At 38.8% G+C, this 12,711-nt stretch overlaps 1 long non-coding RNA gene across 2 annotated transcripts in view; it reads left to right on the plus strand.

Moving 5' to 3' along the window:
• Positions 1 to 8,605, plus strand: part of LOC106148971 — a 15,049-nt gene extending 6,444 nt beyond the window's left edge. The window contains exons 1-2 of one of the 2 annotated variants that reach the window (XR_001234801.1): positions 8,232 to 8,318; positions 8,402 to 8,605. This is a non-coding gene — a long non-coding RNA (uncharacterized LOC106148971). Of the gene's footprint in view, positions 1 to 8,231; positions 8,319 to 8,401 lie in introns of those variants that run through there. The other variant, XR_001234802.1, reaches the window with a different exon arrangement.
• The last annotated feature ends 4,106 nt before the right edge of the window (positions 8,606 to 12,711 follow it).

Consider the following 12,711-nt stretch of genomic DNA (forward strand, 5'->3'; position numbering starts at 1 on the left):
AAAAAAAAAAAAAAAAAAAAAAAAAGAAGAAAGAAACTAAACCCATAGGGCAAGAAGAAATGAAATCACAAAGTCCTCAGAATACCTGAAAGTGATCATTCGCCTTAAGTTTATCTGGAAGGCCGTTGAACTGAACCCGTGGCCCTTCCCTGAGGCTTCTCCTGGCAAAAACAAGGTGTTCTGCCACAGACAGTGCAGGTGAGTAGCCCAGGCCTGGCAGCTTAGACAATATGGAAGACACTTAGGTCAGAAGCAGCGGGGCAAATCTGACTTTGACCAAAGTGAGAGATCAAATCTCCAGTTATACAGCTTCAGAGATGTACCACTGATGGAACAGTGAGCAGGGACTGGGGAATCAAGGAGTTTTCATGTGGTAGAGGGCAGTAAGGACCCAGAACCCTGCAGCAGATGGGAGACTCCTTGCCATCACAGGTCGATGTTTGCTGTACCCTGCCACGCATGCACATGGCACTTTGGAGAGTCAAGGAAACGGGTGGAAGTGTGAAAAACCAATTGCTTCTTTTAGGCCAGAAAGAAATATATTTAAGTCAATATACTGAAAACTAAATTTAAAGAGACCATTCCAATTACTGTGTTCCATCAGGTTTACTGAATTTGACTTAAATTTTTTACTTTTCCTCCTACCTCTCTATGGGTGGGAACTATTGATGAAAATTAGATTAATGAACAGAAAATGTCTTTAAACTACATTTTCTCTGTTCACCTGAATATATTGTGAGTAAATTTTAAATTGTGCTATACCACATCTCTTTGAAAATTCAAAAAATGTTTTTACTTTAAAGACTCAGATTTCTTTTTTATTTTAAAAATTCAAAAAAACTAACAAAACAATAATGAAGACAGAATCAAAACAACACAAAAACAACAAAAACAATACATGACCTCAAAACAAAATGATAAGAATTAACAGTGGTTGCTACATTACATACTGTTATCTTCAAAGAAGTCGTCAGTCCACCAGAGGTAAAAAGAAAAAACGAACAAAAAAACAAAAAAAAGAAAAAAGAAAAAAAAAAAAAACCCAACATTGGAAATGATGCAGAGCTTCACCGTACAAGATGGTAGAAGTTCAACAATGGTTCTTATACTGCATATTGTTGTTTTCAGATCAGTCATTCAGATTACTTTTTAATCTCTATGTATTTGTGGTTGGGGGCAGGCTAAATCCTCCTTTCAGAGTCCAAAGTATTAAATGTAAAAAGGACCTCCCACCTTTAGTGTTCCTCTTAAATTATATAAAGTCTTTTTCTTCCTGGGCCAAGGAGGAGTAGGAATCCATGTGTCTCACAGTCTTTCCTGGATCTAGGTCTCTTCTACCCACAATGCCCTGGGGTCAGCAAAGTTTAGTTTTTCTTTTACTTCCTCTTCCTCTCCTCAGGACATCTCCTAGTACCAGTACCAGCTACGTAATTTTCAGGACTCAGTTCAAAATATACAAGAGATTTTGCTCAAAAATTATAAGGCAGTTCAAGATGGTGATAGAAGCAGAGCATTAAACCAATTGTGGGGCTCTTTGGGACTGTGTAGGTGACACCACTGGGAAGCTGCTTTTACCTATGCCCAAGCCCTTGAAGTGATTGGGTTTCACTTTCCTACTTAACAACATTCTTTCTGATTCTTGCTTCTTGCTTAGACCTTGAGGCTGGTTGGGATAGCTCTTCTATACTTACAGGAACCTGGACTCCAGACTAGTTTTCTTCTTGCCTACTTAAACAAAATCAAATCTGATAATGAAAACACTGATTAGTGTCTTTTAAAAATAAATTACAGGTATTTCCCAATCTTTCTGGAAGCCCTACCAGTCACACTAACATTTAGGGTAAGGAAGTTATACATCTGAAAACAGTAATAGTATCCTTATTACAAAAGAATATAAATCCCTAATCTAAAATTAGGAGATAATAAAACAATAACAGTTGAATTTGAGAAACAACTGAGCAGAAATCTAAGAAATGTATTCATTGAAACAAACAAAAACTGAAAAAGAATTAGTGAATATAAAACTGAAAAAAAAAAAAAAACCCTAGCAAACACAGCACAGAGAAATAAAGAAATTAAGAATGTGAACAAATCACTAAGAGGCATGGGGGGTAGAAGTGGGACAGTTCAACATATTAATATTTAACTAGAAATTCCATATAGAGATAATGGATGAGAATCTCTCAAAGACAAGAAAGCAAAAACAAAAGCAAAAAACTTACAATTCACAAAATAATTACAAAACTGCATCAAGTCATGAGCAGGATAAACAATTCCAAACACAAATACCTTGTAATGAGAACACAGACTATTAAGAGAAAATCCTACAGACAAGTAGAAAGAGAAGGTCAAATATCTCCAATGAAAAAACCGTGGGTGCTGGGGATATAGCTCAGCAGCACAGCACCTGCCTGGCAAGTGCAAGGTCATGAGTTCAATTCCTGGTACCGGAAAAAAAAAAAAAAAGAAAAAACCATGCATTCAAACTTCTCTTGGGAAGCAACCATGATCATTCAAGAGTGAAAGTGATATAAATACATTCTTTAAACAGCCAAAGCCCAAGAGAGTTGGCCGACACTCACCAAAAGGACTTCTGTAGCACCAGTTACAGTATCCAAAGTATGGAAGCAGCATAGGTGCTCAGTGAGATGAATAAAGAAAATGTGATCAATGTATAGAATGAAGTATTACTCAGCCATAAATAAAAATGCAGCTCCATCGTTTGCAGCAAAATGGATGAAATCAGAAATTATGTTAAGTGAAATCAGACATACATGGAGAGAAGTACTGCATATTCTCTCTCATATATAGACACTAAGAAAGTAGATCAGAAAGTAGAATAGTGGCTACTGGATCTTGGGAAATGTGGGAGGGGCTGGATAAAGAATACCTGTATGCATGCATGGAAATATCACTCTGAATTCCACAAACATGTACAGCTAGTATATGTTCATCAAAAATTTTTTAAAAAGACTAAAAAACAGTGATGAGAGAAGGGGATAAACTGGCAAAAATGTTAATTAATAATAATAACCAATATTTTGGACTTAAAAGCAAGACAGAACAAAAATATTACACAATCATATCATTTTTTGAATTAAAATTAAAATGTGTTAAATATCTTGCTTGTTTAAAACAAGACTGTAAATTAACTTTAGTACTTATTAAAATAATGTGAATTGAATATAGCAAACATTGAAAAAGACCCACTAAAGAACTAGAAATAGACTGTGTTAGTTTGAAACTAGAAGAGGAAATAAAGAAAATTGACCAATTAAATAGAGCCAAGAGGGAAAAAGCAAACAAAATAGAACAACAAAGGCAAACAAAAACAGTGAAGCCAAAATAATATAAATATTTCAAATAGGTCTGATACTGTAAATAATACAACTAAAGAGTCATCTATCAATTGATATATTCATGGGTAAAATAACGTGAAGTGTAAAAAGTAATTTCTAATACAAAAATGTGCAGGGTAAACTGCCTCTTATGAGTATTTAAAACACACATCTGAAAATGAGAACATGCATAGGCTAGTGTTAAGGATTGTGTTTAGGTGTCCTCCCAAAGCCTCACGTGGTCATAGGTGGGGCTTTTTCAGAGGTGGCTGGATCTAGAGTGTGTGACATGGAGATTATTTCATGGTGCAATGATAGGCTCAAGCACACAAGGATCAAGGGTGTGAGTGTTACCTGCCCTAAGTAGCTGGATAAGATATAAGGGCTAGAAAGAGCTATAGTTGTCCCTTGTTGCATTGCTACCTTCTGCCTGCCATGAACTGTTTCTCCTCTGTGATGCCCCCTGCCTTGGAGCCAGCCAATTATGGACTGAAACCTCTACAAACTATGAGCTAAATAAACCTTTCCTCCTTTAAATTTGTGTGTCAGGTATTTGGTCTCAGTAATAAGAAAAGTAAATAAGATAGCTAGCATATATGTCTTTTGATACATAATTTAAATAGTATTTAAAATGTTTGAGGAATACATACTATATTCATAACCTTAACTGACTATGAGAAGAGATGACACAAGAGGATTTCAATTTAATCTTTAAAGATTTTTTAGTTAAAAGAGACTAAAAGCAAATTCAATAAAATGTTGATGGGTAGTGAACGTATAAGTTGTTGGTCATTTTACTAAAATATTCTTCTGCATTTTTTAAATCTCTAAAATTTAAAATCTTAAAAAATAAGGAAGATGTTGAAAGATTAAGGGAACTCTTTTACATATCTCATAAAATGTCTAGTATTTGAGTTTATTTTTTTATACCGAGAACAAAAAATATCTTTCTCTAATAGTTCTTTGGTACTCAGAATTTGCTAATTGAGTTTTCTATTTAATTGCCCAGAATTAGTGAAATTCTCGTGGGCAAAGAAAAGCAAAAACTATGTAATTTGACTTGTTTAATGACATTATCAAATGATGACAGAAGATGGTGGTCCCCTGGACAAGGGTACAAAAAACAATATCCAAAGGACTCTCTTACTTATTGATGGGTCTTAGATTTCTAAAAATTAGTTTCTGAGCCTCTTTAAAGAATCCAGTTTTATCTTTAAGCTAGGAACTAGAGCACAAAGAAGTAATTTTCAGAGGAAATGAATGCAGAATTTTCTTTAAAAAAATAGAAGCATTCAGAATTCAGAATCTGAAAGAGAAAAAAAAAACTAGTAGTGCCTACATTTGAATTGTGTTTTGGATCTAAAGAGTATGATTTAACCCTTAGAGGGATTTAGTTATTCTTTGTTTAAAAGTAAATAAGCAAAACCATTTTTAAAAATCTATTCCTTTCCATGAAGTGTGATCCTAAGCCCGTGCTGCACTATTTGTGAAGTAAGATTTGCAACATGAATGGAAAAGGAGATTTTGTCATTATAGGGGAACCTTGTCTTGGTCCACTCTATTCTCTCCTTTAAATAAAGAAGTCCAGTCATCATGGTGAGCTCTGCTGGCATCAACAAAACTCAGGCAACACCCAGCTGTACTCTTTGTGGTGGCTGATTTTTTTGAGGTCGTTCAGGGATAAGGCTCACGAACAAACAAGGGAGAAACCTAAGGTTGACCTATGATGACTACAGTTACACTAGGCTTTTTGTGTAAGGTCCCTCAGACATCCATCTCCATGTTAAAAATAGTTCACAATTCACCTTGGGTCTCTCTGGCCTTTGAGAGAGTGTGAATGAGGATAGCAGAGGCGTGGTTGGACATCTTGGTACAACCAAGGACCTTCCCTGGTTCCTACGATTGAGAGGACAAAATGGTAACCCAACAGCGATCCTCTTGTAGGTGGCCACTCTTGTGAACTCCCTTGGGTCAGGCTGTCTCTGTGTAAGGGTTGTACTCTTTCTTTGGCTGCCTGCAGGCTTTGAGGGTATAAACACCTTAGCGGAGATGATCAGGACTAAGCAGGCCAGAAGGGCAAGGTATGGCACTGGGCAGTTCCGCTAGCTCTGTGCCTCTGTGCCACTGGCTTCAGGAAACAAAATTTGAAATAATGAGTTACTCTTATTTGAGCATTCTCAAACACTGGCTGGAAATGAATATTCTTGCCTTGGTGGGCCATGGGAAAACTTTGTGAACTTTAAGAGAAGTACATATGCTAGCATGAATGGAACAGATCATTTTCTGTACACATTTATCAAGTGTAAGCAGCCACTCTTCCTTCACGCTGAGATAAGGAGTCCTATTGCTTTATCGGAGCTTCAGCCCTTGGTGATTCATTGGCTTTCTGTTTTGATTGATTTAGTTGGCTCTTTGGAAGAATCTTACCCTAGGTAAGATTACCCATCCCCCAGGCGCAGCTTTGTCTTCTGATCATTGAGTGAACAAACACAACTTGATCTTACATCCCTGCTTCTCTCAGACATTGAGAAACACCCTTTCTTGACATTCCTGGCCCATTAAAGGCTAAAACTGGAGACAGAGGTAACCGGGCAAACCACCAGCTGGGTAGACACTGGTAGCCCAGCAACTACTCAAAGCCTCCATTGTCTTGTTGCCCACAAAATTGCTTGCTATATGATCTACTTCTGTGAAGCCTCAGTCCTCTGACCTCAGGCAGCTTTTTTAAAATATGAGAAGGAGGTGTGGGAGTTCACCATGAACAAAACTAATCAAGACTATTGGGTTTTAAGATTTCCAAAGTTCAGGAGCCAGGTTTATTTCTGGATTCAGCCCAGTTCCGAAAGGACTAAGGTATTTCCAGAACTGTGGCTGGACATTGGCCAAGGGCAGAGTACGTATCTGTGTGCTGCCAACCAAACTAAAGGCTGCATTCTGATTTCCCACCTGGGGGTGTCTCTTAGCGGGCCCAGAGTCAAGAAAAGACCAAGAAGGAGCTTTAACCAGGAGTAGGCCCCAGTCTAGGATGCTTTCAAGATAGAGCCAGCCCTCATCCCTAAATTTCAAAGGAGAATAAATCTCGGCTGTTTCTCCTGGGTCCCACAAAGTTCCCTGCACAGCAAAGTATGGTTTGAATTATATGTTCTGTACTTAATTTGTGCCTGAGCTATTGAATTGTTTTCATTTCTCATGGCCTCGTCTGTGCTATTTCAGGTAAACTTAATAGCCAAGAAGACTTTTTAAAAAGGAGTATTATACTAGCCAGGTGTGGCAGCAGTATCTGTAATCTTAGCACTAGGGAAGCTGAGGCAGGAGGATTGTGAATACAAGGCCAGCCTATGCTACATGATAATTTTAAGATGAGCTGGAAATACATAGCAAGGCCCTGTCTAAAAAACAAACAAAGAAAGAAACAAAAACAAAACAAAAAGTATTAAGCCAAACTTGCAAATTAGATGATGACAAACAAAAATGTATGACTAAATCTGAGTATTCTCTCAGGCCAGACTTCCTAAGCATTTTCTTTGTGAATCAGGTCTAGTTCCCACTCTTAAAATGAGACAACTTTTATCATGCTGTGGAGAGTAGGCCTCGGTACTACTGCCACACTGGGAATGAACACCCTAGCCAGTGTGACCTCCTTGAGTGAGTAGGTGATTACTCCTCTCCTTTGGCTATAATTAACCAACAGCTGTACACTCCAGCCTAGAACCTAATGTTCTGTAGGCGATATTGCCTATAATAACTGTGTGCCCCCCAGAATCCATCTGCCCCATCTTATCCGGGTCATGGGCTTGTCCCAAACACAGACGGGCACAGTTTATTCCTGTGGAATAGTGCACTACTCGTGGGGCTTTCTTGGGCCTCCTGCTGTGGTCAGGACTAGCAGACAGCCCCACTGGTAGGACTGAGGTCATGCACAAGTGTCCATGACCTCCCTGGCCAGATGTCATGCTCTGTCTATGAGGACATGATATCTCAAATTCCACCTTCAAAGAGTCATTCTTTTTTGTTAAAACACTGGCATCTTCAAGAGTTCCCTTAGCCAGAGTAGCAAAGCTGGAAAGCGTCCTGGCTTTGGAGTTCAGTAGATATGGCCCTTAATGCAAACCTTGCCACTTGCTAGATGTGGGACCATATTCAAATGACTTAACTTTTCTGAGCCTCAGATTGACCTTTTGTGATACATAACAAATGTATAGGGCTCTTACAAGATGGAGAGGGTTCATTTACTCGATTCTCTTCATAATAGTACCTAGCTAGCTCAAAACCTAGTATTGAATGAAGTGGGAACTAGAAAGTACCAAAATACCTCACAGCACAGGAGCTAAGAGAAGGATCTCAGAACAAATGGGTAGGAGAAGTCAAAGGCAAGCTTCATCACCTTTGCAATCTGACCACTCACTTCTACCCTACCCTATAAATCTGTAGATATGACTCATCATATAGTGAGATGCTATTACTAGTGATGTCTCCTTGCCAATAATGGTGTATTGTATGTAAACACTGGTGAAAGTGCACCCGTGACAAAAACACTAGATTAGGAACTTTCTAATGGGAATGAAGAATGTGAATTCCTATGGGCAATTAAGTGGCCTCTACTTTGGTGTTTTTGGTTATGGTTACATTGATATATACATTTATCAAAATACATTCACTAGACACTTAAACTATGTGCATTTTATGGTATGGAAATCAGACTTCAGTAAAGTTAGTTAATACAAAATATGCTTTGTACTCCAGCCGTGACATTAATAAGCTGAGTGGTCCTGGCTGACTCAATCCAAGTCAATCTCTGGGCTTTGGCTTTCTTGTGCTTGTAAGGACAAAGCCTAAATTTCCTGTCAGCTCAACAATATGATTCAGTAAATAGTATCTCTTTCTTTCATTTCAGTCTCTATTTTTTTCTGCCTGCTGTGTTTAACAACGGAGTCGGAGAGATTGGCACATAGCTTAGGGGGAGTGAAGAGTAACTTAATGGTATGTGCAGGGGACCCTGTGTCTTTGTATTGCATCACTGACTTTCCATCTCCACTTTCAAGAACACAATTGGTTTCTCACAGGGATCCAGCCATGCAACATGATTGAGCCAGGGGATGAGGATGATCTGGCCCCAGAGAAGTTGTATCTGCCACCAGAGATAACAGCTTTCACATGGAGAGTGGAGAAAATGTTTCCTGGACGATGGGAGTGACTGACAGATATTAGATGGGAGGAAATTGAAGGTGCTGCCAAGTTTCATGATAAAATGCTATTTCTCACGGTAAGGTCAAGCTGTCTCTCGTGTGGCTACTGCTTTTAAAGTACAAAGGGAGCACAGCAGATTCGACACAGTGCGGCGGACTTTGCAGAGTACACGATCAAAGGCCTCTTGTTTCATTTATAAGTAAAATTGGGCGACTATTACAGCAATAGCAATCATCAAGGATTAATATGGAGTTTGCTGATGAGCCAAAAGCTGAGCATGACCAGCAGTAAAGTCTCTAAAGGTTTGATCCCAAAGCCCTCTGGGTGCAAAATGCCCACTGCTGTTTGCAGGATTACACATGTAAAAGGAAGGTTAAATCAGATTTTCAAAGGAGAGCATTATGCCAGCAGCTGGCATTGGCAACATTGTAATATATTAATGAGTGTTTCGAAGGGTGGAATCCCTTCGCTGGTGCTAACCTTAGTTTCTAAAGACTAAGAACCTAAAAACGAAACCCTAGTGTGTACATATCATTGAGTGTTAGTGACTTTACTTATGCAAACAGGACAGAAATAAAAGCCCTGCTTTAGTCCCAAGTTGTATTTCTAAACCATGAGTGGAATTTGTTCTCATTTAAAATCTTTGGGGAAGGCTCCAGGATGTAGCTCAGTGGCATAGCGCCTGCCTGGCAAGTGCAAGGCCCTGAGTTCAACTCATAATTTAAATTTAAATTTTAAAATAAATAAAACCCTTGGGGAATAACCCTGGGATGGTGCGCTTTGTGTTCACTGGGGCACAAGGCACTGAGACATTGAGTTAAACACTAGTCTGGATACATCTGGGAGGGTGTTTTGGGGTGACATGAGCCTTTGCACCAGTAAAGCAGATTGCCGTCGCCAGTGTGTATGGGCCTCATCCAATCCATGCGCAGCCTGCACAGAACAAAAGGCTAGGGAAATTCTTCCCTCTACCTATCTTCGGTCTGGGACATTGAGTCTTTTCCTGCCTTTGGACTTCAAGATGGTTTCAGTCAAGACCTAATGCCATCACCCCCCTGGTTCTCAGACTGAATCTTAATCATACACTTGCCTGGGTCTCACTTGTTCTCCTTGCTGACCGAAAATACTGAAACTTCATCTCCATAATCATGCAAACCAGTTCCTTAGAATATATATGAATTTTTATATATATATACAAATTTGTATATCTATGAAATTATACACACATATATGTATGTATTTTCCCTATTGCTTCTGCTTTTCTGGAACCCCTCTGAAGAGTCATTAATTGATTCATACTAACTTAATTCAACTTTGGGGGAATTAAGAAAGAAAATTTACATATAGCACAGCTTTTGATCCAGCAATTGACCTTCTAGGACTTTTTACTGTAGAACGACTTGGGCACGTACAAAGTGCTACATGTAAGGATCAGGCCCTGTGTTGCATGTTTGTCAGGAGGTACCAGACCCACTGAGTCTGTGCTAATGATGCCTCTGAAGCATGATAAAGATGTTCATTGATGAATTGGGTGAAATGGTAAATGACTCAGAAAAATGCAAATTTCCATCACTGAAAGATGATTAATAATTTCTGTTACATTAGTATGATAGGGTGCTATGGGTATTATGCCTTTATCTTTGCACAATGAGGCAGATCTGTATGATCTGATAAGAAAAGATACCCAAGATGAGAAAAAGGCAAAGGCAGAATAGTGTGTAAAATATGTTCCCATTTGTAAGTATATGTATAAGTGCATTTAAAGAAAATTTTTAGAAGGGAACATAAACGACAAATAACAGTTACTACTGGGATTACTTCCAGTTGATGGTCAGAACCACACAGAATTCAGCTTGCAGTTGTACACCCATTTGAATGTTTAACTTTTTCCCCATGGCCAAGTATTTCTGCAATTTATAAAATTATACTAATGCAAAATTCATTCATTCATTCATTCATCCATTCATTCCATAATTAAGCATCAGGTACCAAGCAAAGTGCTCAACATCACTAGAAATTGAAGTGCTCACTGTCAGCAAGATTTTCTAATTTGTTCGTGTAGTTGTTGGTAGTATAATTGTTATTGATGTGGGTGGTTAACTCATCTAGATTCAGGAGACATAGCAGTAACTAAAGCAAAACTGTGGTTTTCATAGTCCTTACAGTCTACCTATTTAAATAGGAAATTTTGCATTTTGTGCATCATATTTATGTGGCCCTGATACACTTCATGCAGTAAAATAGTTATTTCATAAATGGTCCTGGTGAGATAGACACTCAGGTATGTATCTGTGTACATGTATGTGCATGTGTGTGTACAGGATACAGGTTCAGGTTACAGTATGACTGGCATTTTCACAGCCACTGTATACAGTATGCAGATGAAATGGACATGTAAAGGATCCCTGCTATGACTTGAACATGTTTTGAATGTTTTCCCCAAAGATTCATGTGCTAGAAGTTGGTCTTCAGGGTAGCAGTACAAAGGAAATAGAACTCTTAAGAAGTGGGGCTTAGTGCCAGGTAACTAGGCCCCTGGTGGGGCACCACCCTTGGAAAGGATTAATGCTGTTTCTGGGAGTGAGTCAGCTCTCTGAGCTGGTTGTTGTAAAGTGAGGCTACTTTATGTATGTGGTCCTTGTGCACACCGCTTTGTTTCCATTTGTGGTTTTGCATCATGTTGTGAGGCAGCCAAGGAGCCTGTGCCAGAATGCCAGCACCATCCTCTTGAACCTATAGAACTGGGAGCTAAATAAAACTATTTTCTTTATAAGATACCCAACTTCAGGTGTTTGGTTACAGCAACACACCACTCCTCCATTCTAAACCCTCGAAGTTGGATTATGGTTCAAGGCATGGATGGACCCTGAAGTTCTTAAAACTCATCTCTAGTGCCATCCTTGACATACCCAAATGGTAAAAGCAGAGTGCCCAACAGAGACAGAGATTTGCATATTTCACAAAAGGAAGGTTACAAATGCCTCATATTGGTTTGTTTGTTGTCCTGGTTACCACTGTCCAGTGGTTGAAAATGGCTGCTTCCAAGTAAGTTAGTTGCTACAGTTGCTCTGGTTCATGTCAAACCCCAAATTCCCAGGAATGACCACAGCTGTTTACACACAGAGATGTGTGCATGAGGATCTCCCGTGTCCTCCTGCTTCACCACCCATTCCTGGCTCCATTGCTAGAGTGGCTGGAGCTGGCACGTGGCTCTTCAAACCTTTTCTCTTTCTTTTCCTGCTTGACCTGTGGATTCACCCAAACTGCTTTGAAGCTGCTGGCGGTAAGCAGTATGAAACAGCTGCTTATCTTCCTTTATGGCAAAGAGCCAGACAGACTCGTGATTATTATTTCTACTTTAATGAGACTGTGCTAAAATATTTCTGCATAAGTCCTGGACATAGTCACTCCTTACCTTTTACCACCTTACAAGGATTCTCTCATATCTCCAGAAGCATACTAGCTACTGACGGTGACAAGGACCCAATAAATGTTTTGTTTTTTTAAAATTTTTTTTATTTAACACTTTGTAGAAAGAACTCTGGAGCACGCAGTACCCACGAGATCTGAGACTTAAGTTTTAATTTAATTTTAGAACTCAAATGTATTTAAAATGGTGGAGTTGCCTGCTTTAGGTCTTGGGAATACAATAAGCAGACATTGATTTCTGCTGAAGTTAACATCAAGAATTATTGAGCTGAGAGGTACACACTGCCCTGGTCTTTACTTTAGTCAATATTTACCTTGAAAAATAATTAATCTTGCTGTGAAGTAAAACCAGGCACCAATATATGTGTTCTTTGTTTAGTCTGTACTGAGACAAATGTTGAATATATGTACATGTAAATTTAATTTATGTATTTATGATTTCTATACACTTATTTTGTGTACACATTTATAAGTGTATTCACTTACATATATAAAATTTATGTATAATGTAGTTTAAGCACCTTACAGGAAGATCAGGACTGATGAAACCAAAAGTTAAAGTATGAAAACTGAAGGCCACCTATGGTATTCCCCACCTTCTAATGAAGTTGCATTCCCCTCTGCTGTTTTTGCTCCGTGAAGGCATCTACACTATGCAAAGTGTGCTGTTGGCCCCCAAAGCAGCAGCAGGCTGAGAAAGACTGCAAGTGTCACCTAATCGATTGACCCACCCCTGGTTTTTAGATCATTTAACATC

Source organism: Chinchilla lanigera, unplaced genomic scaffold (assembly GCF_000276665.1).
Source record: "Chinchilla lanigera isolate Chin_1 unplaced genomic scaffold, ChiLan1.0 scaffold00033, whole genome shotgun sequence".
NCBI classification, from domain to species: Eukaryota; Metazoa; Chordata; class Mammalia; order Rodentia; family Chinchillidae; genus Chinchilla; species Chinchilla lanigera.